This window comes from Bombina bombina, chromosome 9 (assembly GCF_027579735.1).
Source record: "Bombina bombina isolate aBomBom1 chromosome 9, aBomBom1.pri, whole genome shotgun sequence".
NCBI classification, from domain to species: Eukaryota; Metazoa; Chordata; class Amphibia; order Anura; family Bombinatoridae; genus Bombina; species Bombina bombina.
The window spans coordinates 103,795,255-103,802,303 of record NC_069507.1 but is presented as its reverse complement, the minus strand read 5'-3'; positions in this window follow the sequence as shown (position 1 = coordinate 103,802,303).

Sequence of the window (7,049 nt, the reverse complement as noted above, 5' to 3'; positions counted from 1 at the left end):
TTGACACACTTTTTTGCCTAAAACAGCAAATTAACTCCCCTACCTCACTACAAGGGCACTCTCAAACATCTGACACCCATTTTTGCAGTCTGAGACCTTCTTTTTATCATTTTTAAAAAATAGGTGTATGGCATCTGGTTAGCTTATGCAGCAGGCTGGAAGTGTTTTTTTGGGGCATGTGTCACACTTTATTATTTTAAACTACTTTTTTACTTTTTTGAGCCTCTCTGAGGCACCGTCACTGTTTGGGGCAGTAGCCCTGCTCCATTAGCTTTGCTGTCTTTTTTCTCCTCACTCTGGTGCTGCAGCTGGAGAGAAAATACTTTCTAAACATCTGTCTGTCTTTTTTTCTTCTGCCTCAAATTAGGATCCTGTTACTAGAGGGGGGTGAGTACCCATGCAGAAGCTGCCAGGGAGTTACTTGGGGGCATTTTGTCAATCAGTGCATTCTAGGGCCTAGCTACTACCTTATCCTTTAGGTACTTTGCACATGTCAGGGGTGTAAATTGGCTAGTGTAGAGGACTCTCTGCCATTATATTTTATCAGTGTATGTGTGTTGTTTTATACTCTGCTATACTTGTGAGTGTTTGCACATCATGGAACCCAGAGAATCTGTCCCCACTGAAACCATGCCAACCACTATGTAAGAGGGTCCTAATGGTACCTCTCCCTGTACTTTTTTATGTCTGTTTTGCTAATCTTTTCCAGTGTGCAATAGTTGTGTACCTCAATTTCTGCATGAAAATAAGCCACCTCCCTCTACTTTCTCTAAGGAATTATGTCCTGTTCCTGTATATATTACTCAGGGATATTGTACTGACTTTACTCCTGAGTTTAAAGGCAATTTACACAGGGCCATAGCAGAATATTTAACGGCTATCCCCAAACCAAGTAGGCGTAAACACAAATCTTGGGATTTTTCTCACTCTCTTGATATGAACATGCAAACCCCTTCCCTTCAACTGCAAATTCCTGTCCTGCATCAGAGCTCTAACTCTGAGGACTCAAAATCATCCAGCTCAGATTGGAAAGTGTTTCTGATGAACAGGGCTCTGTTCCTGACCCTGAATTCGACAATGCTTTCAGATTTAAAGTGGAACATATTCACACCTTGTTGCTGGAGGCATTGAGTACTCTGGCTATTTCTGAGGAAAAACCTGCTGAAAAAAGCTTGTAAATCAGTTAAATATTGTTTTCAAAGCTCCTCCTATGATTTCATAGATATTTTAGGTTCCAGATTTGTTTTCTACTACATAGCCAAATAATAGAAAAAGCTGGTATTCCATTTGTGCCTTCTTCCAGGTTTAGGAGAATGTACCCGGTTCCAAAGCAGAACATGAAACTATTGGAAATCATACCAAAGGTTGATGGAGCTGTTTCCACTGTTACCAAATGCACTACCATCCCCAAGGAGGATAGCACCTCTTTCAGGGATCAATTGGACCGCAAAATGCAGTCTTTCCTGAGAAAGTTCTTCCTTCGGGCAGATCTTCTGTTTAAACCAGCAGTATCTATCACCTGTGTGGCCTTGGCAGGGGCACTTTGGTGTGTTTCTGACAAATCCTTTGCTGAGGATCTCCAGAATTGCATTAAAGCCAATGCCTTTATATGTGATGCAGTGATATACATCATTAAGATTGATGTCAAGAAAACGTCTATGCCTTATTGATAAAATCATGGTCAGCAGACATTGTTTCTAAGAATAGGTTAATGTCTCTTTCCTTCCAAGGAACTATTCTATTTGGTTCTGATTTGGACTCAGTTAAGACTGTTACTGGTGGGAAAGGAGCTTTTCTCCCTGAGGACAAGAAATCTAAGGGAAATAACAGACCAAATAATAGGTTTGATGTCCTCTTATCAAAAGACTAAGCCCTCCAAGCCAGTCTGTACACTGGTTCTTCATAGGCAAAGAACAAGCAGTCTAAGAAGTGCAATGCCAATACAAAATCTGCATGAAGGTGTGGCCCCCAGACCAGATTCTGTTCAGAATGAGTCTTTTTCAGAAAGCTTGGTTCCAGTTAGTTTAGGACCCCTGGTTTCAAAACATCATATCCAAGGGTTACAGGATAGGCTTTTCGCTCCATGCCTCCTCGAGGAGTATTCCATCTGTCTCATGTCCCCAAAAACCTCTAAAGATGGCTGCTTTTCTGTAATGTGTTCAGGATTTAGAGGATATGGGAGTAATTATCCCAGTACCTGTGTCTTAACAGGGTCAAGTGTTTTACTCCAATCTGTTCATTGTCCCAAAGAAGGAAGGGGCTTTCAGACGGATTTTAGATTTAAAAACAGGGTCAATTCATGTCTACTAAAGACGTAAAGGATGCATTCCTGCACATCCCTATCCACAAGGATCACCATCAATTTCTAAGGTTTGCATTGCTAGACAAACACTACCAATTTTCCGCCCTTCCATTTGGTCTGGCCACAGCTCCTTGCTTCTTCTCCTTGGTGCTAGGAACATTTTTGGCAGTGATCAGAGCTCAGGGGATATCAGTTGCCCCTCTGGACGATATCTTAGTGCAGGCTCCTTCCCTGCCTCTAGCTATTGCTCATACTCAAAGGCTACTATTTTTTCTACAAGATCACAGTTTGAGAATCAATGTTCCTTAGAGTTCTAATGCATCTATTTCTTACATAATCACACAGAATCAAACTTCAGAAGGCGTGTCTGTCCCTGCATCTTGATTCATGTAGTTCAGTAGCTCGATGCATGGAAGAAGTGGGTCTTGTGGTTGCAGCTTTGGACACATTTCCTTTTGCCGCCCCCACTTGTGTGCCCTTCAGATTCTGTCTTGGGCATAGATGAATCATTACTTCCTTTCAGCTGTTCACTTACCAGGTGTGAACAACTGGGAAGTGGATTATCTCAGCCATCAATCAGTCCATCCAGGAGAATGGTCTCTCCATCAGGATATCTTTGATCAATTAGTGATCAATTGGAGTCTACTGGACATAGATCTGATGGCCTCTCATTTAAATCATAAACTTCCATATGTATTGTGCAAGATCAAGAGATCCAAAGGCTCAAATGATAGATGCTTTTGTGTGTACATGGAATTTTCATCTAGTGTACCGGTCTCCTCTGTTTGTTCTACTTCCAAGAGTAATTGCTCGAATCAAACAGGAGTCAGCTTCAGGAATCTTGTTTGCTTCAGCCTGACCCTGCAGAACATGGTATGCGGCTTTAGTTCAGATGTCCTCATCTCCTCCATTACTTCTTCCTCTAAGACAAGATCTATTGTCTCAAGGACCTCTCAAATCTCTAAGTTTAACGGTGTTGAGGTTGAACACCTAGTTTTAAAACATAAAGAGTTCTCTGATTCAGTTATTGACACTCTTATTCAAGCCAGAAAACCTGTTACCCAAAAAAGGATCACAAGATTTGGAGGGCATACTTTGAATGGTGCAGTTTTTACAAGATGGCCTTGACAAGGGTTTATCCGCTAGCTCCCTAAAAGGCCAAATATCTGCTTTATCTGTTCTCATTCATAGAAACTTAGCTAAGCTTCCTGATGTTCAGAATTTAGTACAGGCGCTAGTAAGAATTAGGCCAGTTGTGAGATCTATTTCAAGTAAGCATACATTTTGTTTTTATAGGTATATATATAAATATATATATATATATATATATATATATATATATATATATATATATATATATATATATATATATATATATATATATATTTATATATATATATGAGAGGAAGGAATATAGATAAACACATTTCTTTCTAGAGTACAGTATATTAGATAAATATTAGTAGCTATTAACTCAAAGCAGAAAAAGAAACATCCGCAAACAATGGTTTATTCTTCCTGAAGTTGTGTCAAGGAGCAGGGCTACCCTGAGTGTGAGAGAGGAACCCTATAGCAAGAAGCACACAATCCAAAGGCAAGGTACAGACAAGAGAAATCCAAAAGGCGTAGTCAGGGTAATATTAGTCAGTCCAGGCAGCAAGTATCGTAAGCGGAAGTCAGACCAGGGGTCAAAACCAGGAAATCCAAGATCAAAGGAATAGGAATAGAGAAAATACAATGCTTAGTTATGCAGATAAACTGGCAAAATAACTCCGCAACAAGCCAGGGCTCAGGAACACGCCCCCGTATCCAAGACAACGATAGCATCAGATACCTAGTACTCAATGAGAAGACAGAGAGAAGTGTGTCACATAGATTCCCCTAGCAGATGCAAATCACCTGTGAAGCCGTCCACACACATGCGCACCCATGCTCGCGCACGCCAAGGCGCACCCGCATGCACATGAGCGCGCACAAACAGGCGCAGATGAAACACTAGGTGCAATCACTGCAGAGGAGAAACTTGCTACGGCGCCCTCCGCCTTACCCACCTGTGAACAGGTAAGAAGGTATCCCTGGTTCCATGACAAGTTGTTTGTTTGTTAAATGGATATAAAATGCTTGGTAATTACAAGATTTTCCAGCAGTCTTATAATAAATAAATTAAAATACTAGCTCTCTGAGAACAGTTTTGAATGGATTAACACTTTTTTGCTTCAGTTGTTTTTTAATAGCCAAACTCCACCCACCACTTGCTTAAGGGATTAAATGACCTAACTTTGTGGTGTGCATAAAACTATAACCATAAAAGATTAACAAAACTAACTAAATAACCACACAGACAGAAAATTAGAAGTAAGACCGTGTTGATAATTTATTAAAGGCACTGAACTTAAATGACTATAAAACATGTAAACATTAAGGCCATTTTTTTTTCAATTTCAATATTAAGATGGCAGCAATTGAGTCCAAAAAGGTCAAACATGTACAAGGACCCTGTGTTTATCATCTACCAAGGGAACTCCAAACTTTGCCATCAAAACCTTCATTACAGGCATCAACTGATTAGTTTGAGGATCACCCACCAGCAGGAAATCTTCTAAATAATGAGCAAAATTGAGCTCCTACCAGGCACACTCATTCCTAAGGGAAAGACTTTTCCACTTTCTAAACCCAAATCTAAAGCCTTGGAAGACTATAGTAAGGAAAATCTTGAGCAAGGATTTATAAGGATTTATTAAATCATCTTCTTAACCTTCTTAACCTTATTTATTCCAAGACCTATGAAGAAAATGTCAATCATGTCAAAATGGTACTTCAACTATTAAGAGAACACCACATATATGCTAAACTGGATAAATGTATATTTCACAAGGTCAGAATTCCATTTCTGGGGTATATCATTACCCAACATGGTTTTGAAATGGATCCGGAAAAATTGTCAGCAATTCTGTAATAACCCCGAGAACTACTATTGGATGTTTATAAGAGGCTTTTAACCCTGGTCGCTCCTTTAAATGCTTTAACTTCAAACAAAGCTAAGATTCAACCCTGGAGTGAATCAGCAGAATTTTCAGCATCCAAACTAAAGTAAGCCTTTACCACAGAACTAGTACTTTACCATCCTGATCTCTCCAATTTATTCTTGAAGTTGACGCCTCAGATATAGGAGCTGGTGCAGTCTTATCCCAGAGGGATCCAGACTCAAACAAGATTCATCCAGGGGTATTCTTCTCTAAGAATTTTACTACCACTTGAACCATTCCTTATCCTAACTGACCAAAAGAACTTGATTTATCTACAGAATGCCAAGTGCTTGAACTCCCATCAGGGGCACTGGTCCTTATTCTTTTCCCGATTTAATTTTCAACTTCCTTATATCCCAGGCACAAAATACAAGAAGGCAGACAGACGCCTTATCTCGAAAATTCCTCTCTTAGAGACAAGATGATAAAGAAAGTATTATTGCCCCTGAATTAATTATTTGTGCTCTTACATCTTCTCTGCCTAACCAGCTCCACACATCTTAGAATAAAACTCCCGAAAATGTCTTGTTTGTCCCAAAATCACTACAAAAGGACATTTTGCAATGGGCTCATGATTCATCCTAGTCTGGGCATCCAGGTATCCGTAGTAAAGCTCTCAAGTTGAAGTCAGTGGTTTGGTAGCCAAAGGTGTCACAAGGCATTGAAGATTATATGGTTGCTTGTCCCAGTTCTGCGACTAATAATTCTTCTAGGTTGCTTCAAGCTGGTCTATTAAAAACGATTTTCCTCAATGACACATTTTGCTCTTTTATCTAAGTTGCCTTCAGCTGCTGAACTGCCTATGATGTTCATAGAACATATTGTTAAAATACAAGGTCTGCCCACTGACCTAGTTTCTGGCAGAGGAAATCTAATTTACTTCACAGTTTTGGAGAGCAGTATGCAGCAAATTAGGTGTAACTATTTCTCTCTCCTCCTCTTACCATCTTCAGTCTAAAAGCCAAACTGAAAAAAACAATCAGTCCCTGGAGACTTATATTCATCTCTACATTTCAGCTTCTCTTGACAATTGGGCCTCCTTCTTACCTCTAGCTGAGTTTGCCCATAACTCCAGGGTTAATGCATCTATAAGGACCATATCCTTTCATGCAGCCCTAGGTTATCATCCACAGACTTTTCTTATCGTAGTACCACCTTCTTATGTGCCAGCTGTTGATAGATAGGTAAGCCCCATTGTCAAACACTGATAGCAAATACTTTGGGTCCTCCGAACCTCTTTGGCTTCCTACAAAAGGCTGCTGATCAGTATCGTCGTTGGGCTCCCATGTATCAAATAGGACAATGGGTTTGGTTGTCTAGTAAAAATCTCTGACTAAAAGAGGCATCCACTAAATTTGGTTCGCATTTTATTGGGCGCTTCCGCATCCTTTGGCGGGTCAATAGGGTGGCCTATCAACTGGCATTACCCTCCTCTTTGTGTATACACCCAGTTTTTCATGTATCACTTTTAAAGCCTTGTGCTCGTAATCATTTATCTCCCAAAACCACTAAACCCACTCCAGTAATAGTTGATGGGACTCCAGAATTTGAAGTAAAGCATATTCTTGATAGTAAACTTCACTATCCCGGCTTTTTCTACTTGATTAATTGGAAGGTTTACCCAATTACAGAGCGCTCCTGGGTTCCTGCCTCTTATCTTCATGCCCCCTCACTTTGCGTTTGCTGGGTGTGAGGTATGTTTGTGGTGGGGATTTTGCACT